Source organism: Schistocerca cancellata, chromosome 7, assembly GCF_023864275.1.
Source record: "Schistocerca cancellata isolate TAMUIC-IGC-003103 chromosome 7, iqSchCanc2.1, whole genome shotgun sequence".
Taxonomy (NCBI): Eukaryota; Metazoa; Arthropoda; class Insecta; order Orthoptera; family Acrididae; genus Schistocerca; species Schistocerca cancellata.
The window spans coordinates 356,598,454-356,625,570 of NC_064632.1; the positions used below are offsets into that span (position 1 = coordinate 356,598,454).

Consider the following 27,117-nt stretch of genomic DNA (forward strand, 5'->3'; position numbering starts at 1 on the left):
GATACCACAGTGCATCAAGAGTAGTGACTGGCGTATTGTGACGACCCAGTTGCTCGGCCACCATTGGCCATTGGTGAGAGATCTGGAGAATGTGCTGGCCAGGGCAGCAGTCGAACATTTTCTGTGTCCAGAAAGGCCCGTACAGGACCTGCAACACGGGGTCGTGCTTTATCCTGCTGAAATGTAGGGTTTCGCAGGGATCTAATGAAGGGTAGAGCCAAGGGTCGTAACACATCTGAAATGTAACATCCACTGTTCAATGTACCGTCAATGCGAACAAGAGGTGACCGAGACGTGTAACCAATGGCACCCCATACCATCACGCCGGGTGATACGCCAGTATGGCGATGACTAATACACGCTTCCAATGTGTATTCACCGCGATGTCGCCAAACACAGATGCGACCATCATGATGCTGTAAATAGAACCTGGATTCATCCGAAAAAATGACGTTTTGCCATTCGTGCACCCAGGTTCGTCGTTGAGTACACCATCGCAGGCGCTCCTGTCTGTGATGCCGCGTCAAGGGTAACCGCAGCCATGGTCTCCGAGCTGATAGTCCATGCCGCTGCAAACTCCGTCGAACTGTTCGTGCAGATGGTTGTTGTCTTGCAAACGTCCCCATCTGTTGACTCAGGGATCGAGACGTGGCTGCACGATCCGTCACAGCCATGCAGATAAGATGCCTGTCATCTCGACTGCTAGTGATACGAGGCCGTTGAGATCCAGCACGGCGTTCCGTATTACCCTCCTGATCCCACCGATTCCATATTCTGCTAACAGTCATTGGATCTCGACCAACGCGAGCAGCAATGTCGCGATACGATAAACCGCAATCGCGATAGGCTACAATCCGACCTTCATCAAAGTTGGAAACGTGATGGTACGCATTTCTCCTCCTTACACGAGGCATCACAACGTTTCATCAGGCAATGCCGGTCAACTGCTGTTTATGTATGAGAAATCGGTTGGAAACTTTCCTCATGTCAGCAAGTTGTAGGTGTCGACAGCGGCGCCAACCTTGTGTGAATGCTCTGAAAAACTAATCATTTGCATATCACAGCATCTTCTTCCTGTTGGTTAAATTTCGCGTCTGTAGCACGTCATCTTCGTGGTGTAGCAATTTTAATGGCCAGTAGTGTAATTGAAAAAGTTACAGCTCCAGCAGCAAGACCTGCTAATAAATAGAGCTTTATTACAGCCAGATCGTCACGAAGTAACTTAAAGTCGTTTATAACGACTTACGTGACAATGTCAAAACTTTGGCGTCAATAAGTACTTTTTTTTTATTTAACCGTATGGCTAGGGCCCGTCGTCGGGCACACCGCTCGCCGGCTGCCGGTCTTTCAATCTGACGCCACTTCGGCGACCTGCAGTCGATGAGGATGATAAGATGAGTACAGCACAACACCCAATCCGTGGGCAGAGAAAATTCCCCGACTCAGCCGGGAATCGAACCCGGGCCCAGAGAATTGACAATCTGTCACTCTGACCATTGACCTATCGGGGGCGGACCTCAATAAGTACTGCAACAATTATTTTTTTTCTGAAAGCATGTTGGTTCTATTCAGAATTCCATACAGCATATTATTTCGCATTCCTTTGGTTACAAAACCCTCTAGTGCAACATGATCTTCGTTCAATGCGACGGCCTTACGCCTCCTTACTGGGAGGGTCTCTATGCCCGCATGTTATCAGTCTACTGGTCGATGTCGAAGCCAACGTCTTGCTGTATCAACAACCTCCACACCAACTACATACTGATTCCCAAGCAGTGCATTATTCATTAGGCCAAACAGATGGAAGTCGGAAGGTGCGACATGCGGGCTGTAGGGTGGGTGAGGAAGAACAGTCAAGTGAAGTTTTGTGAACTCCACTAGGGTGCGCAGACTTAAGTGAGACCTTGCGTTTTCATGGAGAAGGAGAAGTTTGTTTACCTTTTTGTGGTGACGAACACGCTGCAGTCGTTTCTTCAATTCCCTGAGGGTAGACCAATACACTTAAGAGTTGGACGTTGCACCCAGGGAGTACATCAAACAAGCCGTTCAGAGTCCCAGAAGGCCGTTGCCATGGCTCCAGCGGTTGAGAGTGCGGCTTTGCACTTGGATAATGTGGCGTCACTCCTTGGATTGCCGTTTTGTTTCTGGTTCGAAGTGATGAATCCATATTTCATCGCCTGTGCCGACGTGCGACAGAAAATGGTCACCATCGACCACGTAACGTGCAAAAAGCTCCGCACAGATGGTCCTTCGTTGCTTTTTATGGTCTCCTATTAGGAGGGGAGGAACACAGCGGGCTCACAGCCTGTGAGTACCCTAATTGATGGACGAGTGTGTCAGCACTATCAACAGTATTTGTGCAGCGAGGTGTTTGATTGTGATTCGCCTATCACCTCGAACGAGAGTATCCGCACGTTCCAACAATGCAGGGGTCACATCTGTATGCAGCGGCCGGCACGCGGGAAATTGGACAGGTTTGCGCGATGTTGTTGCGATGATAACACACGTCTCGCCCAACGACTCACCGTGCTTTTATTCGCTGACAGGTCTCTGTAGACGTTCTGCAAGCGTCTGTGAACATCTACGATGCTCTGGTTTTCCACCGAAAGAAGCTCAATGACAGCTGTCTGCTTGGAACCCATCTCCTTTACAGAGGCCATTCTGAAGGCCACAGATCGGAACTTCATAAAACTATAGGGGCTGAAGCCAGAATATTCCCCTATGAGCCACAACAAATTCCGCATTTTTCCAACGTACACTGGCTGAGAAAAAAAATGTGTTGCATTACTTATTGAACTCCCCTCGTGCGCGAGATCCATACTTTTACACTGTAAATAATAAAATGTTACAAACACTTTTGATTTTAATTTTACATATATGGTCTGTTTACACTGTAAATAATAAAATCTAACAAACACTGTTGATTTTAATTTTACATTTACAGTCTGGCGAGTCTAACAATGCTCTATAATAGGTTTACATGTCATCTGCATTATATATTCTAGATCATAAACAAAGTGCGAAAGTTTTGTTTTTATATGTATAGAATCAGCTACATACAATCCAACGAACTTGCAGATGACATGATGTTCACTGAGTAAAAACGGCAACAAAAAAAAAGCGCACAGAAAATATGTCGCAAACAGCGACAATAATTCTCAAAAACATGCAGTAACATACAATAAGTAAGATTAAAAAAGCCACAGCTGATAGTGACATTTGTCGCCGAAACTAGTTTGGGAAAATAAAGAAATAAACGAACAACAAGGTGTTTTGCATCACGGCGGACTCAGTTTCTGATATTGTTGTTTTCTACGCAAACACGGAAAATGTTGTGCGTACCATGGACAGAAAAAAGAACCAATACTTCCAATTTCGAATAGACCATTTTGCAAGGCAAATTCGAAGGCAGAAGACCACTAGGAAAGGCAGTAACTGGATGGTTGGATCAAGCGAAGAAGGTTACCGTCGTACCTCATCACACTGTAGTAAGAGAGCTGAAGATCGCTGTGGAACGGACACGTGTAGAAATTAGGATACGATACTCAGCAATGAGTAAATCGATTAATTACGATGATGATTTCTCGTTAGTCTCTTGTAGCTCAGACCACCTAACACTCATCAGGTACCTTTTGCAGACGTGGTTTCATCGTTTAAGAGCCAACTAGACAGGAACGCACTCGACGCATGAGAAGTTAGCACGATATAAGACACCAGCCCGTGGTGTTCCGAAATGGTAAAAGTATCTAGAAGCGGTCGTCTTTATTAAATCGGAAAGGTTTCCGAACTGTCACACATGTGTTCCTCTCGGCACTGCTGCAGAAAGTGCGCGCCAGGTTTTGCCACCATGACCTAAGCAGTACAGACGGGATCTCTATTAAGTACCAAATCTGTCTGTTGCCAGCTTTCCTTTCCCTCATAATTCTGTTTCCATAATCTTGAGCCAACGGTAATTCCCATTCTCTTGTGTCCAGTTATTTGGTTTTCTTAATCTTCTGAGCTGTAGTTCGATTGCTCAACATGCATACTTATTCGGACACGAACCCGGCAATGCTTAACAGTTGCTAAATACGTATGGCAAATGGATGAATGGCTAACCATCATCTATTCTCGCCTCCCCCCCCCCCCCCCCCGTACCGCTTCACTCTCTCTCTGTCAATATTCTTCTCTCCATCTCTCCTTGTACATCTCCACCTCCCCTTCTCTCTGTCCTCCACATTCTCCCCTCGTCTTCTCCAGGTCCATCTCCTCTTACCCCTGCCCCATCCTCTCTCTCTCTCTCTCTCTCTCTCTCTCCCCGTTTCTCTCTCTATCTCTATCTATCTTTACCTCTTCGTTTCCTCTCTTTATGTCCATTTCCTCCTTCCCCCACTCCCATCTCGGTCTATGTCTTCTTCCCTCCCTCCGGCCTTGTATTATGGTTATTGCAAACGAAACCTTGATTGGAAACTAAAGTCACCTAGAATGAATAAGCAAATAGGGGGACATCACTGGTGTACTGGGTATCAGAGAGACCTGTCCAGCTGCTGTATCTGTGAGGATAGAAGCTTCAATGACAGTATTTCGCATAATTTTAATCTACGAACTGGTAATATTACGGAATTTTGGACGATTCAGATTCTGTAGTAGTATTCATAAGCCGATGAGCCACATATATAACTTCCCTGTTTTTTTTGTTAAAACCGACTGTGTGGCAGAAATCAAAACAGTATATAAGGAGAAAGAGTATATATGGGATAAATAATTTGTCTAATGATTCAACTGCCCTTTCATAGTAGTAAAAAGTGACTACGAGAGGGAAAACGAAACTGCACATTTCCACAGCACAGAATTTGCATTTTGTAATCAGTTTCAACAAAACACATGCACAGTGTTGTTTAAAAACATATATCGCCTGTGTCCGTGTGAACCGAAATGAGAGTGTCGTGTAAAAATTTCAAGTAAGTTGGTCAAGAACTTTTCCAGATTTTTGGAAAAATTTTCAGCAACGTCTTGTCTTTATATAGAAGTACAGATACACATCCTAGATTCAGCAATGGAAATTTCACGCGTGGCTTCCCAAGGTGTTGTGGGTGCATAAAACTCAGCGGTAGGGGCAGCTGAATCACCCTGAGGCAGCTTAACTCGCGACGCACAAATTACTCAAATTATATTCGTTTAGTATTTGAGAATTAGAGCAACGTCCAGTAAACTCATCTGACAATTTCAAACCTTTCCAAACCTTTTTCTGGATGATACGCCCTATAAAATGATAGAAAGGAAAAGTTAATCACTTACTACATCTTCGGTGTTCATGCAGATAAACCTCAGCAGCAGGAATAACGGTTTAATTTATTGTTTTTGTAGTAGTGACAAACCTTTTGCAGACAGTATCCACTTATAATACAGGATGTATTTGCAAAATTATGTCATTGTACGAGACATACTTCTGGGGATAAACCCCTTCACATCTACATCTACATTTATACTCCGCAAGCCATCCAACGGTGTGAGGCGGAGGGCACTTTACGTGCCACTGTCATTACCTCCCTTTCCTGTTCCGCTATCATATAATCATACAATAAAGGATCCTTCTTTCTATGTATTCGCAATACATTACATTTGTCTATGTTAAGGGTCAGTTGCCATTCCCTGCACCAAGTGTCTATCCGCTGCAGATCTTCCCGCATTTCGCTGCAGTGTTCTAATGCTGCAACTCCTCTGTATGCTACAGCATCATCCACGAAAAGCCGCATGGAAATTCCGACACTATCTACTAGGTCGTTTAGGGGGAAGAGGTGGGAGGGGTGTTTACTGGTTGACATATTAAAATAATTACTCATTATACCGTCTTGCCGCTTCCTCGCGTAGACCAGTACAGGCAGACACGGCAATTCAGCCGTACGGACAACGGCGTCTGTAGTGGCCGTAACCCTGTTAAAACGCTTATCGAAGAGCCAGCGATTTGCCATACAGCAGGATACGTAGCGTGTAAAAAGAGCGAATGGGAAGATTACTACTGACTCGCGGCGAATCGGACTCCAACAAGACAACATTGTGAGGTCACTCTGTGTTTCAGATACCTTATTTGCCATTTTTCACGTTATATTTTGAACGCTATACGCAGGCTGAATCAGCTGATATCGTGAGCGGTAACGTAGAGAACTACTGCAATGCATCGGGAGGCAATTCCCACAATCGGCGGGCAGATAGTGAGTACGGCCATAAGTTCTGGAGGTACGCTGATGATGTGAGAAACCGAACTATGTGTGGTAGCGAATCTATCTACTGTAGACGCCGGGGACAACCCGACGTTTTGGCGTGAAACAATAATTTTTTCTCCACCAAATATCAATTATTAGCTGCACCCGGCCACGCTTTGCTATGGCTCAGTGTGCTTAAATGGGAAACAAAGGAAAGAGAAAACACACGTTTTTAGCATACCCCTCTCTCTGGTCACCACCTTCTCCACCTCTCTCTGGCAATCTTATCCCCCCCCTCTCTCTCTCTCTCTCTCTCTCTCTCTCTCCCCTCCCCCTCTCCGTCTCCTCCTGTCGCTCTTTCTCCCTCTGTCAGTCCATCTCCTGTCCGCCCCAGTAGCTGAGTGGTCAGCGCGACCGAATGTCAGTCCTAAGGGCCTGGCTTCGATTCCCGGCTGGGTCGGAGATTTTCGCCGCTCAGGGACTGGGTTTTGTGTTGTCCTCATTATCATCATCATTTCATCCCCATCGACGACGCGCATGTCGCCGAAGTGACGTCAAATCGAAAGACTTGCACCCAGCGAACGGTCTACCCGATGGGAGGCCCTAAGTCACACGCCATTTTTATTTAGTCCATTTCCTCCTGCTCCCTCTCTCTGTCCATCTCTTTCTCCCCCTTTTCTGTCGGCCAGAGTGGCCGAGCGGTTCTAGGTGCTACAGTCTGGAAGCGCGCGACCGCTACGGTCGCAGGTTCGAATCCTGCCTCGGGCATCGATGTGTGTGTTGTCCTTAGGTTAGTTAGGTTTAAGTAGCTCTAAGTTCTAGGGGACTGATGACCTCAGCAGTTAAGTCCCATAGTGCTCAGAGCCATTTTCCCGTTTTCTACGTCTCGCACTCCTTCGTCTGTCTCCTCTTCACCTTTGTCTCTCACTTCGAGTCTTGTTTATTGTTGTTGCAGATTCAGATTCTGAAGTATTACTCTAATCGTAAACCAATAAACCATAAAAATACAACTTTTCTGTTTGCTAACAACATGCAAAGGGTAAATAACTTTCAGAGATTAACGATTTTGAAAAAAACATTTACATTTTCATAACTTTTCTCGCTTTGTTAATGTATACCAGAAGGCGTTCTAGAAGGTATATAAAAACACGTAAGCACTCGAATGCAATGCTATGTCAAAATTTCAAAGCATTCCGTGAAGAACTTTTGGAGTCTTGAGATTTTGAAGAAACAAACATCTACGTTTGTACTTATACAGAAACGTTCCTAATCGTAAATCTTCGAAAGTTTATGCCTGAATGCTTTGAAACTTAAACACAACGTTTTAATGTACCTACTTTTTAAAATACATGTAATATATAATTTTTAAAGATACCTGAAAACACGCCTGTAGTCTGTCTTACAATACAACGTTGCGTCAAAATTTCGAAGTAATCGGTCAAAAACTTTCGGCGACACGTTGTTGAAGAAACGAACATTTAATTTTTTTTATTTATCCAAATTAGAATCCATTTTTAACATAATAATTGCTATGTGCAGTCGAGCAGTCATTAAAGTTTCTTTACTATTATAACACTCTCCCGTATACTAATTACAATAAGAAATGATGGTGTGTACGCTGTCGACAAAGCACCAAGTCTTCCGATGTCGTACGAAGTTTGTTAGTGATCCTTGTTGGACGACAAGTAAGTCACCTGGCGATGGGATGTGCTTCTGATCTGAACTTCGTGTCAGCCAAGTAGATTTGCTACCTTCAGAACGTCTCCAGTTCACTATTGTATCTGATGCAAGAGATGACACCAAGTTGGTAGAGAAGAGATAGGAGAAACGCCTACGCGTCGATTCGCAAAGGTAATCTGAAAAAGTTCGAGTCGCTGTCGTGGCACACATTTTCAGCTGTCCCCATCGAGGTATAACATCAACATCTGTCGGCAGCAGAGGGTTTCAGTTAATTATCATTTATTCTAGAGAAGCTGCACGGTCATCAGTGGTATCTGTTCTTTCGAGAACAGTTACTATCTTCATATATAGTTAAAGGCTACCCGGCCATTGACCTTCGTCTGTGCGAATGCGCACAGGTTTCCCGAACTCTTACGGGAATCGTCACCTTAGTTGGCGCAAGTATTGAATGGATAGGCAAATATCTATTAGGTACATTACGTATGTAGATTATGGACAGTTGGGAATGTGGGTCTCACGGGAAACGTGCAAGGGATAAGTCCCTGCAGTTGCGCTATCCATCTGTGTCCTCGGTGGCTCACTTCAACAGAATGGGTATAGGATAGGAACTGGATTCCTCGTAGAGAGGACGTTCCCAACCCTAACCTCACCTGCAAGTCACACATGAAAAATAACTCAGTAGTACAGCAGGTACAAGAATATGACGGCAAACATCTGGTGTCTGATATAAAGGAAGATCTTGAACTCCCTAGGATGCGTTTAGAAGGCTGGAACTGGCTAAAATAGCAAGGCGATGAAGGATTTTACGATGTCACTCTTCGGGGCTGCTCTTCTGTCCGCGTAATTTACCCTGGAAGGAACACATATCAAGGATTTACTGAATGACTAATTTGGGTCTGCGAAATGATGATGAGGAACCTCAGGCTGCGGAAGAAGAAAATGTGCATGATGAACTGCCACCAGTTGAAGGTGACAGTGAAGGTGCTAATGTGCTACTGATAAAGACTGAATATGACTCCTCGTTCTTTGAATGCTGGTTCATTTTTGTTATTGTTTTTTGTGGAATAAATAAAAGTGGTTAGGAAGGGGGAAAAAAGATGGATAGAGCGTCTGCCATGCAAGCAGGAGATCCAGGTTCGAGTCCCGGTCGGGGCACACATTTTCAGCTGTCCCCATAGAGATATATCAACACCTGTCGGCAGCTGAGGATTTCAATTAGTTATCATTTAATCTGAGAAAGGTTTATCTTTTCCTTGCAGTCTCGGGGAAAACGCAGGCATAATGTTTCTGTACAGCCCCTACGTCATCTTATACGGACTCGTGGCTATTCTAAGATCCACGGAAGTTTAGTGATCGAGTGGATCCTCACGATGTGCAGCAGGAGTAGCCAGCCACAGTCAGGGGTGTTGCGAGGAAGCCTGCACTTCCGGCGCGTTTCCTTTCGACCGCCTCTGACTGCGCTCCGGACTCCCCCCTCCCCCCCCCCCCCCCACCGTGCTTTCATCAAGGTCGTCACGACCGAGATGCCGACACAGCAACGCTGGTTTCCGTAGGCCGCAGCATAACATCCTGTACACGGACAGCGTCCGGGGAACGTGAAGCAAGCCGCTAGCCAGGGGGAAGCGTCAGTCGGCGCTCCAATAGTTCCCGTGACTTGACCTGTAGGTATGAGAGCAGGGTGCTTTCACAAGTAATTGCATAAGACGTGCGATTACTCTCTTTGCCATAGAAGGACTTTTCAACTTTTAATATGAAAGAGTATGGTGCATATTGGTTAGATGACGATAAATTTCACTTTACTATAGGTTAATTAACCATAGAGGCAATTCTGGCGTTGCAGTTGATAATGGAAGCAACACTCACGAAAAATCGAGACACGTTCACAGGATTTCGCGACCTGCAGAAAGCATTCGACAATATAAAATGGTGCAACTTCTTCGAAATACTGAGAAAAGTAGGGGTAAGCTATAGGAAAAAACTGGTAATACACTGTCTGTACAAGACCCAAGAGGGAACAATAAGAGTGGGAGACCAAGAACGCTCGGATTAAAAAAGGGTATACGACAGGGATGTAGTCTTTCGCTGTTCACTCTATACATCGGAGAGGCAATCACGGAAATAAAAGAAAGGTTCAAGAGTGGGATTAAAATTAAAAGTGAAAGTATATCCCTGGTAAGATTCGCTGATGACATTGCGATCCTTAGTGAAAATGAAGAAGAACTACACTCCTGGAAATGGAAAAAAGAACACATTGACACCGGTGTGTCAGACCCACCATACTTGCTCCGGACACTGCGAGAGGGCTGTACAAGCAATGATAACACGCACGGCACAGCGGACACACCAGGAACCGCGGTGTTGGCAGTCGAATGGCGCTAGCTGCGCAGCATTTGTGCACCGCCGCCGTCAGTGTCAGCCAGTTTGCCGTGGCATACGGAGCTCCATCGCAGTCTTTAACACTGGTAGCATGCCGCGACAGCGTGGACGTGAACCGTATGTGCAGTTGACGGACTTTGAGCGAGGGCGTATAGTGGGCATGCGGGAGGCCGGGTGGACGTACCGCCGAATTGCTCAACACGTGGGGCGTGAGGTCTCCACAGTACATCGATGTTGTCGCCAGTGGTCGGCGGAAGGTGCACGTGCCCGTCGACCTGGGACCGGACCGCAGCGACGCACGGATGCACGCCAAGACCGTAGGATCCTACGCAGTGCCGTAGGGGACCGCACCGCCACTTACCAGCAAATTAGGGACACTGTTGCTCCTGGGGTATCGGCGAGGACCATTCGCAACCGTCTCCATCAAGCTGGGCTACGGTCCCGCACACCGTTAGGCCGTCTTCCGCTCACGCCCCAACATCGTGCAGCCCGCCTCCAGTGGTGTCGCGACAGGCGTGAATGGAGGGACGAATGGAGACGTGTCGTCTTCAGCGATGAGAGTCGCTTCTGCCTTGGTGCCAATGATGGTCGTATGCGTGTTTGGCACCGTGCAGGTGAGCGCCACAATCAGGACTGCATACGACCGTGGCACACAGGGCCAACACCCGGCATCATGGTGTGGGGAGCGATCTCCTACACTGGCCGTACACCACTGGTGATCGTCGAGGGGACACTGAATAGTGCACGGTACATCCAAACCGTCATCGAACCCATCGTTCTACCATTCCTAGACCGGCAAGGGAACTTGCTGTTCCAACAGGACAATGCACGTCCGCATGTATCCCGTGCCACCCAACGTGCTCTAGAAGGTGTAAGTCAACTACCCTGGCCAGCAAGATCTCCGGATCTGTCCCCCATTGAGCATGTTTGGGACTGGATGAAGCGTCGTCTCACGCGGTCTGCACGTCCAGCACGAACGCTGGTCCAACTGAGGCGCCAGGTGGAAATGGCATGGCAAGCCGTTCCACAGGACTACATCCAGCATCTCTACGATCGTCTCCATGGGAGAATAGCAGCCTGCATTGCTGCGAAAGGTGGATATACACTGTACTAGTGCCGACATTGTGCATGCTCTGTTGCCTGTGTCTATGTGTCTGTGGTTCTGTCAGTGTGATCATGTGATGTATCTGACCCCAGGAATGTGTCAATAAAGTTTCCCCTTCCTGGGACAATGAATTCACAGTGTTCTTATTTCAATTTCCAGGAGTGTATAAGTGTGGAATGGAACGAACAGTCTAATGAGTAGGGAATAGGCATTGAGAGTAAATCTAAGAAAGACGAGAGTAATGAGAACTGCAGAAATAAGAACAGCTAGAAACTTAGCATCAGAAGTGGTGATCATGAGGAAGATGAAATAAAGCATTCTGTTACTTAGGCAGCAAAATAACACATGACGGACGAACCAACGAGGACATAAAAAGCGCACAAGGAGGACATAAAAAGCGGACTAGGAGGACATAAAAAACAGACTAACACTGACGAAAAGGGTATTCCTGGCCAAGAGAAGTCTCCTGGTATCATAGGCCTTAATTTGAGAAAGAAATTTCTATGAATGTATGCTTGGAGCATAGCATTGTATGATAGTCAAACATGGACTGTGGGAAAACCGAAACAGAAGAGAATCTGAACATTTTATATGTGGTGCTACAGACTGTAATCTACCCCCTACCCCTCCCTTTCTTGGTGTTTCTACTGTCCACGGTGGTGAAGTCTTTTCAGAAGTTTTTAGATAAGTAACATTTACTTATCTTTTATCGCACAATTGGCTCCAGTTCTTCATGCCTAGGGGTCCGCTACTTGAAGCTGAAATTCTATCATATTAGGTTCTCATGGTTCAATTCATGTAAATAATTTTGAAGAATGCTTTGCAGAATTTTTGTTTTCACGATAATTTATTGCCTTACCTTATACCATATTACACTCTCTTTTGAATTTTCACATTAACAAAACCAAATTACATTGTTCGTCCACACTACAAAAATACGTCAGATCATATCAGAGGCATCAAAAATGGTTCAAATGGCTCTGAGCACTATGGGACTTAACATCTGGGGTCATCAGTCCCCTAGAACTTAGAACTACTTAAACCTAACTAACCTAAGGGCATCACACACATCCATGTCCGAGGCAGGATTCGAACTTGCGACCGTAGCGGTCGTGCGGTTCCAGACTGAAGTGCCTAGAAGCGCTCGGTCACAGCGTCCGGCTATCAGAGGCATCCTTACTACTACCACACTCTGCGGTAATAACAATTTTTCTTGACAAATGAATTTCTAGTAGTTTAGATTATTATTTTATAAATGACTCCAGAAATAAACATAATAAACAGTACTAAATTGCGTATTTAATAATAGAAATTTTAAGTGTGCCAAATATTTCGTAATTTTAAATGTTTCTAAAGAAAACAATTTTAACTGTATATTCAGAGCTTGCACATGTCGATTGTAAGAACTAAAATAAAGTAATTCTTTTTTATAAATGTTAGCTTGAAATATGACATTCTGTATGTAAAATTACATGAAATTTTTCAGAAAAACAGCTCAGATAATATTGCCCTGCTCAAAATTCGAAAAAAATTTCTGGTGTGGCCTACTGCTGCTGAGGAAAAGTAATACTAAGGGAGGATGTCCCTATACAAGATGAATGATGAAAATGAGGTGGACTGATAAAATAAGGAATGAGGAGGTTCTCCGCAGAATTGGCGAGGAAAAGAATGTTTGGAAAACAGTAACAAGAAGAAGGATTAGGATAATAGGACATCTGTTAAAAAATCTGGGAATAACTTCCATGGTGCTGGAGGGAGCTGCAGGGGGTAAAAGCTGTAGAGAAAGTCACAGATTGTACCACACCCAGCAAATAATTGAGGGCGTAAGTTACAAGTGCTACTCTGAGAGAAGAGGTTCGCGCAGGATAGGAATTCTTATCAAACCAGTCAGAAGACTGAAAAAAAAAAACAAGTGGGTTAATATCTATGCGTACGGAGCGGTTTGATGTGGAACGACCAAAGACAATGAAATGCGAGTAAGTCAAATGCCAGAGAGATTCATTGGAAGATTCCTCAGGAAATGCAGTCCATCAACAAAGGAAGTAGCTTGCAAGGCACCAGTTCGATGAATACTTGAATGTCGCTCGTATGGGATCCGTACCAGGAAGGACTGATAGAGGACACAGAGAAGATCCAAAGAAGAGTAGCACGTTTCGTTACAGATTCATTTAGTAGGTACGTCACGGAGATGCTCAGCCAACTCCAATGGCAGACGCTGCGAAAGAGGCGTTCTGCATAATTCTGTGGTCTACTGTTTAAAGTCGCGGTAGAGCACGTTCGCGGAAGACTCAACAAGCACATTGCTTCCTCCTACGTATACCTTGAGTAATGAACGTGAACATAAAATTAAAGAGGCTCGAAGCCACACGGAATCTTAGCAGCAGTATGAAGATTCATATAGTTAAGGCTAACCGGCCATTGACATTCTTCTCCTGTGCTGGATGCACACGCATTACCCGAACTCTTATGGGACTCGGTAAGATTGTCTGCCGCGAGTAACGAGTGTAATGGGCAGGGGCACTACGAATGTAGTGTGTGGACATTAAGTTGGGAATGTGGGTCTCACGGGGAACGTGCAAGGGATAAATCCTTGTAGTCTCACTATTCTCTGTGCCCTCGGTGGCTCAGATGGATAGAGCGCCTGCCATGTACGCAGGATATCCTGGGTTCGAGTCCCGGTCGGGGCACACATTTTCAGCTGCCCCCGTTGATGTGTATCAACGCCTGTCGACAGCTTAGGGTCTTGATTAAATTATCATTTCATTTTTAGCAGCAGTGCTTCTTTCCGCGAACAGTACGCGACTGAACTAGGAAAAAGCGTGAGATGACACTGCTACACCATTTACCCTCCGCCACACTCCACAAGGTGTCTTACGGAGTATAGCTGTAGATGGAGATGCAGATAAGTTTTGACAACAGCTAAAAGAAGTGTAAACAGAGAATTTTTTTGCTGCACGCATTTTTACCTCATTCATTCCTACTTTGACGTTGTAACATTTCTGTTTCTGGGAGCCATAATATTCAGAGTCGCGCATCATTTCTTAGTTGAGAAAAAACGCATTAGCTGACTCATGGCGGCAGAGGGAGTGAGGTGCGGACAATAGAAGATGCGAATGCCATTTTCTTGGTAGTCGTGCAGTCCGACTGGCTGCCGCAACAGAAGATGAAAGGATTACCCTCGGGCCAGCACACACACTTTGTTAAAGTGAATTAAGATCTCGTTGACACTGGACAAATCCTCCATCCTGTCCACATTTTATTTCAATATATATTTTTAACGACATTAGGATAATGATGATTGCCTGACACTGTCAGATGTATTGGAGGCGATCTCAGAATCTAACCACGATTGTCCTTCTTATTACAGCAGTTTATTCTTCCAGATCGCATAAAAATACACAGTGGCTGCTAGTTTCAGCAAAGTGAAATCGCCGTCTTCAGATCATTTGTATAGGAAATTTTTTTACAGTGACGATCCATTTCGTCGACTGTTCACATTAATTGCATACAACTGTAATGTACATAAACAAACAATTAAAAAAATTCTAACGTCAAACCATCATAAAATGCACACACATTCGTCGTACAATAAGAGAATAGCTGTACGAACAGTGCATAATAGTCACAAAAAAAATGCATAAGACGTGTATAAAATCCTTCCATGTTGTGTCCTTGTTGACATCTGATAGCAAACTTATGAGGCAATCAACTGAATACATTGTGTTTTGAAGTGCCACCAGATGGCGGCTATTTTTCACAACATGCGATTATATTTTCGAAACAGAATGCAAAGAATTTTACATTTTTTATATTCTTTATACGTATGATAATACACATGGTTTTTCAAGTACATATGTCAAGAAAATCATTACAAAAATATTTTAGTGTATCTTATATCAGTGTTATGGTTATTGTACCACATACATAAAGTGGTAGACCGTTAATGTTACAACAACGAATTCTTGGCATATGGAGATTAAACGTGTAAAAACTGTGTTGTGTGACTTTATTTCATGCGAGTGTAGAATCTTGTGTAATAATGTGTCTCCAGCCATCACCTGATGTGATCTGAGTAGGTTGCGTCTAGGTTATGGTACAATGCATGAAGTCTGTTATGTGAATCATCGTCTAGGTTACTATACATGTTACATGTTGACTCACTGTACAAAAGTTTCGGGTCAAACTCCATCTTTAAACTTAAAAATAGGGAGAAGGGCTGCAAGATAGAACCACAGAAGCACCACAGGCGGCACGTCGATGATATGTATGAAACACGCCGGTGAGCTCTATTTTAATCTAGTGCAGCACCTCCCAGCGTGATGTCACGTACAGTTATGTAACAGATAAGAATATATTTCAAAAAACTGCCAATGCAGTACATAAAAAGACCATTACAAATCTTACAATACCACGTTTCAGATCGTATTACTGCCAATAAAAGTATCAACATCGTAGAATATGCCAAATAATAATACTTAGAAGTGACGTTGCCATTCCACAAAGTGTACTATCCTTACCTCATCTGACGCGGTAGCGATGAAGTAGGCCATTGCATACAGCAAAGTTCGAGGTATAGGAATTAACATGACAAAATAATACCCTGCGTAGGTAATGTGAAGGTTAAACTGTGACTTTGTGTAAAAATCCTTACTTAAGCACAACTTTCACTAACGGCTTAACTTGCCCTATGGTAGACAACATTTGTATTATTACCTCTCAGTATTATAAAGCTTAGTTAAAATAACTTAGTAGGTATAACTACTGAAAGAGCACATTACAGGGGCGTGTAGACTGCAGATCAGAAATCTCTTAAATTAATTTTCAGTCTTACTACACTGTATCATGTTACATAATATTCGGCACAAAGTCTAAGTTGACGTTGCTATAGCAATAAATGTTTATTAAAAAGTCTTTTCCAGCTGTCTGAATGCAATGTAAAAACATATAAACAGTAAACCCTCTTACATAATGTTCTAGCATTAATTTAGTATACTAGGATGATGTGATACATAACCTGAGGTCCAAGTTGTCGATAGTGGCACACTAGGAAAGTGCAATACAGAACCCAAGGTCTAGGTTATGGTCCAATGCATAAAATTCGTTTTTCTTAGACTATTGTACAGGTCTATTTGTGGATTTTAACAAGACATAAAAAAACACTGGCTGGGTGAGCATCCAGTATCCACTAAGGCAGTGTGTGATAATACATGATGTACATAATTTATAACAACAGTCTAGTGACCCTATGACACATGGTATTTGTGATTAACATGTCTCATATTATTACAACATATATTTGCAGTACCTCATTTTGATATTACCTTTAGAAATATATTACTGGGCTGTGTGGAATGCATTCCTAAAACATCTTATATCACATCAGTTTTCTAATTACATTCCGTTATGCTTAGCCTAAGGACTAAGCTGTAGTTGATATGACTATTAATGTTTATAACAGGTATTGCCTTATTGAAGAACGTAGTAAAATAGACTATAGCCTACAACCACCACTCATGTGATATTGGTATCATGTAAGAGGATCATGCGATACGTAGCCTGAGGTCTAGGTTGAATTTGTTGGTTCAAATGGCTCTGAGCAATGTGGGACTTAACTTCTGAGGTCATCAGTCCCCTAAAACTTATAACTACTTAAACTTAACTAACCTAATGACATCACACACATCCATGCCCGAGGCAGGATTCGAACCTGCGACCGTAGCGGTCGCGCGGTTCCAGATAGTAGCGCCTAGAACCGCTCTGCCACACCTGCCGGCTTGAATTTGTAGCATAATAGAAAAATGCTGTACATATCCTGAGGTCTAGGTTTAAGTAATCTCCCTAATACTGTATTACATGAAGGTTAAATGGTATAACACACGACCTTGATTATGGCAGGTAACATTACAAAGAAACTGCACATCTAGTAAATCGTACCAAGAATTAGCCACTCTGTAATTTGTACATAGCTATGTCTATGTTGTGGCTGGTACATATACTGACATTGTTGAAATGTGTAACAACTCGTATGTTATGAACATTAACGGAATACGTAGCAGACAGCCTCTTGTCATAAAATGTCCAGTGCTTGCGACAAAAATATAAAACTGGCACAGTGGTAATTTGTTAGAAGATGTCATCGAAAATAGTGAAAAAAATTTTTTATGGCTTCTAGTTGATCATTTAATATTCTGATGGGCAGTCTTTTATTATTGCAATAAATCTGCAGGTTTTCTAATATAGTTTCTATGTTTCGGGACTCAATGCAACACTTTCATATTTTGTTTGATATCTGTGATTTTATATTTCGTATTCTTCATGAGTAGTTCAGATACCGAATTAATTTGTGAATTACTACGCTCTCGTCTTGTCTTTCGAATATAAAATTTATTGCTATCTAGTTTATATATACTTTTGAGTCGTTGTACTTATTCTTACTGTCGGTTGTGTGGTGGTTTGATCTTAAGTGCCTTACACGCCGTTTAAAATGAATTTTCACTGTTTAGAACATGCCCAGCTTACGTAAACAGATGTGTTACTGTGTACTGCGATGTGATAAGCATCTGTGAGCGATATTTGTATGGACGTGGCGTTTTGGACAAGGTGTATTATATTTTTAAATATTTTAGTTATGACAAACGTTTGGGAAAGTGTTGGTTTTTATCCTCTTGCAATTAATACTGACTTACATTCAGTGTCGAGAGTGTATAATAAACGTACACATGCGTTTTTGAGGATTTATCGCGATAACCTTCTTCTACTACTTCCATCCCTTCCTCTTTCTTCCTCTTGCCTTTCTTCGTCCTTCTGCCTTCTTTCATTTCCTCACCCGGCGTGGTGACACAGTTCCTAAGACACTGGATTCGCGCGCGATCAACCAGAATTAAGTTGTCCGCGCAGTTCCTAAATCCGTTACGAAAACTGCTGTGTTGGCTTTTCGGAAAGTTCTTGTCCCGTTTCCTGCCTCGACATTATCCGAAACATGCTTATGGCTGAACTCGAATGATCTTGTCATCAACGAGATGTAAAGCAATAACTTTCCTTCCTCCCCATTCTTCTATCATTCGTCCATGCTGCCTTTCCTTCTTCTTCACTCCTTTTCCTTTCATCGTCTTTTCACTTTGTTCTTATTTGTGAGGAACTGTAGATAGCCAGTCTGTCTTTATTATTCGCGGTATTAAGCAGTCATAAACAAGGAAATGTGCGATAATACTCCTCCAATTCCACTTGTTTATCGTTAGATCACTCAGTCAAAATCCAAACGCGAAGGAAAATTTAAATACGTGTGACAAACTGCATCTTTTAACAGTGAAACAAAGCACCAAACGCAGAGAACGGTGGAAGGGTGCATGATTGTTGCACGTGTCTACCTGTCTTGGATAGGGGCAAACATGCAACTCTTTATCACTAACACACCAGTAACTAAAAGGATATTAAACAACATATAATAAATAACATAAATAAATAATTGACAGTGCCTTACCCCTTACCATATTAGCAAATGTAAGCATTACTGACGAGGTTGTCTCAGAACCAGTTTCCAAAAAGATGACTACATTAGTCCGCCCTAGGCTATTTTTACTGAATTTGGACAGTTTTTATTAACGTCGCACATAGGATGGTGAATATCTTTCGTCATGTAGACTCGAAATTTGAAATATCAGTAACACATAGTCTCAGCATCCCCCCCTTGCACTCAATTCGATAAAATAAATTATTAACTTCGATAGCTTATTAGATGTTCAAATGTGTGTGAATTCGTAGACTTACACACTACTTAAACTAACTTATGCTAAGAACAACACACACACCCATACCCGAGGGAGGACTCGAACTTCCGGCGGGAGGCGCCGCGCAGTCCGTGATAGGACGCCTCAAACCGCGCGGCAGCTTATTAGATGATTGAATCATTGTTTCTCTACTCTTCCTGAGTCATTCACCATTTATTCAGCAACATACCTGTTTCATCATTACGACTTCTAAATACATACTGATATAAATGTGAACATAAATGACATTTAGACGTCATGCTTCTACATCTACATCCATAGTCCGTAAGCCACCTGACGGTGTGTGGCGGAGGGTACTTTGAGTACCTCTATCGGTTCTCCCTTCTATTCCAGTCTCGTATTGTTCGTGGAAAGAAAGATTGTCGGTATGCCTCTGTGTGGGCTCTAATCTCTCTGATTTTATCCTCATGGTCTCTTCGCGAGATATACGTAGGAGGGAGCAATATACTGCTTGACTCCTCGGTGAAGATATATTCTCGAAACTCCAACGAAAGCCCGTACCGAGCTACTGAGCGTCTCTCCTGCAAAGTTTTCCACTGGAGTTTATTTATCATCTCCGTAACGTTTTCACGATTAGTAAATGATCCTGTAACGAATCGCGCTGCTTTCCGTTGGATCTTCTCTCTCTCTTCTATCAACCCTATCTGGTACGGATCCCACACTGGTGAGCAATATTCAAGCAATGGGCGAACAAGTGTACTGTAACCTACTTCCTTTGTTTTCGGATTGCATTTCCTTAGGATTCTTCCAATGAATCTCAGTCTGGCGTCTGCTTTACCGACGATTAATTTTATGTGGCCATTCCATTTTAAATCACTCCTATTGCCTACTCCCAGATAATTTATGGAATTAACTGCTTCCAGTTGCTGATCTGTTATATTGTAGCTAAATGATAAAGGATCTTTCTTTCTATGTATTCGCAGCACATTACACTTGTCTACATTGAGATTCAATTGCCACTCCCTGCACCATGCGTCAATTCGTTGCAGATCCTCCTGCATTTCAGTACAATTTTCCATTGTTACAACCTCTCGATATACCAAAGCATCATCCGCAAAAAGCCTCAGTGAACTTCCGATGTTATCCACAAGGTCATTTATATACACTCCTGGAAATTGAAATAAGAACACCGTGAATTCATTGTCCCAGGAAGGGGAAACTTTATTGACACATTCCTGGGGTCAGATACATCACATGATCACACTGACAGAACCACAGGCACATAGACACAGGCAACAGAGCATGCACAATGTCGGCACTAGTACAGTATATATCCACCTTTCGCAGCAATGCAGGCTGCTATTCTCCCATGGAGACGATCGTAGAGATGCTGGATGTAGTCCTGTGGAACGGCTTGCCATGCCATTTCCACCTGGCGCCTCAGTTGGACCAGCGTTCGTGCTGGACGTGCAGACCGCGTGAGACGACGCTTCATCCAGTCCCAAACATGCTCAATGGGGGACAGATCCGGAGATCTTGCTGGCCAGGGTAATTGACTTACACGTTCTAGAGCACGTTGGGTGGCACGGGATACATGCGGACGTGCATTGTCCTGTTGGAACAGCAAGTTCCCTTGCCGGTCTAGGAATGGTAGAACGATGGGTTCGATGACGGTTTGGATGTACCGTGCACTATTCAGTGTCCCCTCGACGATCACCAGTGGTGTACGGCCAGTGTAGGAGATCGCTCCCCACACCATGATGCCAGGTGTTGGCCCTGTGTGCCTCGGTCGTATGCAGTCCTGATTGTGGCGCTCACCTGCACGTCGCCAAACACGCATACGACCATCATTGGCACCAAGGCAGAAGCGACTCTCATCGCTGAAGACGACACGTCTCCATTCGTCCCTCCATTCACGCCTGTCGCGACACCACTGGAGGCGGGCTGCACGATGTTGGGGCGTGAGCGGAAGACGGCCTAACGGTGTGCGGGACCGTAGCCCAGCTTGATGGAGACGGTTGCGAATGGTCCTCGCCGATACCCCAGGAGCAACAGTGTCCCTAATTGCTGGGAAGTGGCGGTGCGGTCCCCTACGGCACTGCGTAGGATCCTACGGTCTTGGCGTGCACCCATTCGTCGCTGCGGTCCGGTCCCAGGTCGACGGGCACGTGCACCTTCCGCCGACCACTGGCGACAACATCGATGTACTGTGGAGACCTCACGCCCCACGTGTTGAGCAATTCGGCGGTACGTCCACCCGGCCTCCCGCATGCCCACTATACGCCCTCGCTCAAAGTCCGTCAACTGCACATACGGTTCACGTCCACGCTGTCGCGGCATGCTACCAGTGTTAAAGACTGCGATGGAGCTCCGTATGCCACGGCAAACTGGCTGACACTGACGGCGGCGGTGCACAAATGCTGCGCAGCTAGCGCCATTCGACGGCCAACACCGCGGTTCCTGGTGTGTCCGCTGTGCCGTGCGTGTGATCATTGCTTGTACAGCCCTCTCGCAGTGTCCGGAGCAAGTATGGTGGGTCTGACACACCGGTGTCAATGTGTTCTTTTTTCCATTTCCAGGAGTGTATATTGTGAATTGAAACGGTCCTACGGCACACCTGAAATCACTCTTACTTCGGAAGACTTCTCTCCATTGAGAATGACATGCTGCGTTCTATTATGTAGGAACTCTTCAATCCAATCACACAATTGGTCTGATAGTCCATATGCTCTTACTTTGTCTATTAAACGACTGTGGGGGACTGTATCGAATGCCTTGCGTAAGTCAAGAAACACAGCATCTACCTGGGAACCCGTGTCTATAGGTGTCTATAGTCCTCACAGTCTCGTGGACGAATAGCGCGAGCTGGGTTTCACACGATCGTCTTTTTCGATACCCATGCTGATTTCTACAGAGTAGATTTCTAGTCTCCAGAAAAGTCATAATACGTGTTCCAAAATTCTACAACTGATCGACGTTAGAGATATAGGTCTATAGTTCTGCACATCTGTTCGATGTACATGCTTCAGACATGATTCGTACACCATACGTCTTACATCCTATATAAATTTCCATGAACCGATTCATAGCTACCTACCTCAACTCAACATCTCAAATACATATTCCTTCGTCACCCATTAGACACTTTCATTAATCTCTGCACAAAAACTCCTCAACGCTCCAGTAACTCTCTACATTGAGAAATTTGTGTAGTAATGTTTTATCTTTATGTGACGTTGGTGAACTGTTATTTATACACGGCGCGTATGTAGACAATGTAGTCCTTTTTCATGTTGGATTTACAGTTGCTTGACAATGGCAGTAGTCGAAATTAGCTAATCGCACGAGTAAATAAAAATCGCATTAAAGCCTACTACGGACCATGTTTACATTTATTAAACATCTGGAGGCTGTGGATCCCCACAAATAAAATTTTTTTAACGCTGCACACATTATAAACCTGATAAACTTCATAATACCACTTCTCTCTATATCTCAGTATTACTTGCAGTTTCATAACATCACAACACCACTTCTCTCTATATCACTGTATTGTTTGCAAAAACCAAATTTGACAATTATAAGCCACTATACACATCGTCCTATTGACAATACCCATCAGCTGTTGTTTAGCTACAATTCTATACAGTTTGCTTACTGTTTCATTTGCTTGAGAAACATTCAGCAGCCTGGCTCGCATAGAATATTTCTTTATTAAAGACAACCGCTTTCGACAGACTTTGGTGTAATCTTCAGGTCTTAAAAATCTTAATACCTCGACCTGTATTAGGCAAAACTACATTTATCTTTACGTAAGGGGATGCGGATCCCTTACAAGACCTTTGTATTAAAGTTTATAATTTCAGAGTTATCAGGAGGCACAAAGCACAAAGGTCAAGAGTAGCTGCTCACAACAAAAGTAAGATAAAAGAACATCTGGAAAAGCTTGAAAACAATTTTTCATAAATCGCAATGATACCTATGACATAAATCAGTTTTCTATTTTATAAAAAGAATCAATGATTCTTTATTGTGAAGACAAATATGGACTAAGGTTTTTACGAATTCATGTAACAGACAGTCGAATCACATCATCCTCAGATTGTAGATAGCTTAACTGCTAGGTATTAGTCTTTTTTTGACAGTTCATATAATTCTATCGATGGTTTGCACTACAAAAACTCAAACTAGCCAATATTTGAAGTGTGTCACAGTATGAGTATTTACGTTTTAAAGTAATATGAAAGGAGAGGTACTTTTGGGCTTACAAACTAGCGAATAAATCGCATAATGCTGAATTAAGGAAATCTTGTTTCTGCTACAGATTAAAGCTAAGGCATAATTTGCAAATTAGCTCGCGCCAGTGCCATCCCTACGTGTTTTTAAACGCCCAGGGGTAAATGCTAAGCATTAAAACTAGCTGTAGAATGCAAAGCAGCTTTCTTGAAAACTCACGTGTCTTACATCAAGCTAAGTACCGGCTTTTTGCAGCTGCCGCTTCTGATGCTATGGAATTCTCAAGATATTGCCTCGGCACCTAGCCAGATCGTTACTTTCTACGACTTGGCAGCTGACCAGCGCAATTTCTGTGCAAATTTTCTTTCCAATAGCATGCCAGATGCGCTTAATATATCTCTTATCAATGAGACCACTGGCCGTGTGATTTGACCTTTAGTTTGAGTAAACTTCATGCAGTCTTCCAATTTAAGTGTCGTACTTCATGGTTCTAATTAGTTCAATTCTGTGACAGTATAGGCAAGAAAATAATGTTATTTACTGTTATTATTGAGGCTTTCCTGGCGTAATGAGCGTAATGAGGTTCGAAGTTTGCAACCGGATGACACAGACATCGTGCCGCGATATTTCGGCTGACAATCACACAGTCGTCTTCAGGTGAGTTTCACTCTGGCGTTTGCTGGTGCACGTCGCTGACTTTATACCAAAAATTGATGCGGTGGCTCACGCACGTGGGTGGGTACCTCTGCATCACCGCCCACTGTTGAGTTAACACTGTCTGTGGAATATGTTCCATCTGAGGGGAGCAGGCGCATGCGCAACTGTGATATTCCATACACGCCCTTGGATGAATTATGGGACCGCCGAGTTTAAATTCAGTGGTCAAAATAATAAAATCAATTGTCGCTAGATGTGTTATTAGCTGTAATGATTTTTGTCTTTCTGAAGCTATTGAAGAAGGAACCAAGTCTCGTGTCGTATCAAGTTGAAAGCGACTATCAAGATTAATAAGATCTTCCGCCAAACGCATTTCCAGAGGTTCAGAAATAATTGCATCTCAGAAGGCTCTCGTCAAGACCATGATTTTCGTGGGAGAAAGGTCCACATAATATCTTGTAAAGATAGAGTGCTCGTCTATTGCTGGCTTACTGGGCTACACAAACACCTTGATAGATCACAAAAAAATACCACCTGGTCATATTTTATTATTTAAAACTAGTAATCTTCTGTGAGTGAATAATCTGGAATTCAAACTGTGATGCGCAAAGTAAATTTTTCCTACTTAAATATGAAACTGCTCTTGACAACATTAGTTTTTCAAATATTTTGGAAAAAACGTGTGTAAGGAAATTAAACGGCAATTATTTAAGCCAGTTCTTTACAGGAAACGTGCCTCGCGCAGTCCTGCGAGTAGCGAGTACTGTACCCCATCCATCATCATTGAGAAATAGGTGGAGAACCATGTGGAGCTTGTGTAAATGACGAAATCGATCTTGAGGGAAATGCTAGGAGAAATGTAGGGTCTTTATATTCCTTGTCGATTTATAGATAAGCTACACCAAGTCGCAGATTAGCGCAAACTGAGTACTGGAAGGTTTTTCATTTTCCCCTTCAGTTGTGCTACGAATCCGGATTTTTTTCCCCAACATGAGTGGTGCTCCACCTGTAGGCACACAGACTCATAAATTCAGTAAGAAAGCTGTATCTTCCATATTTTCTTTAAGGCTGCTACGAATGTCACAGCTGTATTGTAAGTAGGCTGTTTAGGTTTTTATGTTGGTAACGCCACGTAGCGCTCTGTATGAAAATCACAGATTGTGCTGTGTGCAGTCTGTGGGCTGGTTGGCATTGTTGGAATATTCGCTATTGTAGTGTTGGGCAGTTGGATGTGAACAGCGAGTAGCGTTGTGCAGTTGGAGGGGAGCCGTCAGTGGAGAGAGAGATGCCAGAGTTTTGAGAGATTACTATGTGAGCACGATCTGGACGTATGTCCACCAGAAGAAAGGAAATTTGCAAAGACGGATGTCATGAATTGATATATATATATATATATATAGTTAGAATCTTTTATTTAGCTGGCATAATTGGCGCTCGCTGTATTCCAATAGTTCGAGTAACGAAGATTTTTGTGAGGTAAGTGATTCATTAAAGGTATAGGTTATTGTTAGTCAGGGCCATTCTTTTGCGGGGATTTTGAAAGTCAGATTCCGTTGCGCTAAAAATATTGTGTGTCAGTTTAGTGATGATCAGTATCGGTAAAGAGAAAAATGTCTGAGTACGTTGAGTTTTGCTCAGCTTTTTGAAAATCAGATAACGTAAGAGGTTTCCTACCACAGTCATTTATAATTTTCCAAAGGGGACGTTACAGTATGCCTGCGATAACTGCAATTTCAATCCGCGCAGGGTAGCCGCGTGGTGTAAGGCATTTCGTCACGGTCCGCTCGGCTCCCGTCGTCGGGGGTTCGAGTCCTTCTTCGGCATGGGTGTATGTGACGTCCTTAGAGTAAGTTAGATTAAACAGTGTGTAAGCTTAGGGACCTATGATCTCAGCAGTTTGGTCCCATAAGACCTTACCACAAATTTTCCAAATTTTTTGCTCTTTAAATTATTTTTCTTGAAGTGGACATAAATATTCAGGTGCAACTACCACGTGTTATTTTATTATATTTCAATCCGTGGAAGAGCGCAAGCACTGTTAAAAATAATACAGTTTTGTAGCTCAAGCTAACGGCACAGTCACTTGGTTTTTCTTCTTCTTCAGAGAGCTTCCTGTTAAGTTCTGAAACCTCCTGTACAGACTCAAGTCCTTCGTATTTTCGTTTCCGTATTTTTTGACGTGGTATGACGTTTAGTGCCTTCCTGAAAGTATTACGCTTCTTACGATGCACTAACAAGGGGAGACCACGACGCTGGGAATACGGGTTTACTTCAAACTTTGTAAGCCTTCAGTAGGCCATTAAAACAACATAATGTTCAAGTAGTAAGGTGCACTACTCTGGCAATTCCGAGAAAATCTCAAGAGAAGTTTTACGCATCTATCATGTAACTGATGTATATGTGCTAAAATGCCGGCTGTAAGAAGCCCGTGTGGCCAAGTAGTTAGAATTCGCTCTTTGCAAGAGTGTCGTGGACGAGACAACGGTTCGAAATCGTCATGTCATTCATTATCTGCAGTAGTCAAAGAACAGAGTGTCACCGTTATTGTTGTAGTCCAAGTGTGAATCCTGTGATAGTCAAAAAATTTGCACGTACACTATTCGTTCGTGCTACATTAGCAGCGTAACACCTCTACGCAGGTTAACTGACAAACGCGGCCTGTCTTTGTGTTTGCAGCTCGAAGCGTCGAGCCGCAAAGCAGTTCCGGGTGCCTTAAAATTTAATTACAAATAGTAAGTAGACAAGTAACATGAAATTCACTAAAACGTAATGCAAATACACGTGTTTTTTATTATATAACCTCTCAAATGCCATATAAATTATATAATACGACCAGTGATGAAAAAAAATATAGATTCAAAATTCTTTGAGCGGGAGTCGAACCATTTCCTCATACACGTTCGCCTTCCGAAGTTCAGTTCGCCTTACGAAGTTCGCACGTTAACCATTTGTTCACCACCGACTCTTACGTTCAACACCTACCCACAGACACATAAGGAACGTAACAGAAGCGATTTTCTCGGAATTGCCAGAGTAATGCACGTTACTACTTGCACATTGTGTTGTTCTAATGGCCTACTAAAGGAGTACAAAGTTTGAAGTAAATCCGTGATCCCAACGTCGTGCCCTCTCCTTGTAAGTATTTTGGAAACCG

General features: G+C 43.3%; 1 long non-coding RNA gene and 1 other non-coding gene across 2 annotated transcripts in view; both read left to right on the forward strand.

The window, feature by feature from the left end:
• The window catches only part of LOC126092079 (uncharacterized), a 588,364-nt gene that overhangs the window by 557,639 nt on the left and 3,608 nt on the right, over window positions 1-27,117 (forward strand). The window lies entirely within an intron of this gene.
• Trnat-ugu (transfer RNA threonine (anticodon UGU)) lies at window positions 13,956-14,030 on the forward strand. Its single transcript has one exon. It is a non-coding gene; the product is annotated as a tRNA-Thr (tRNA).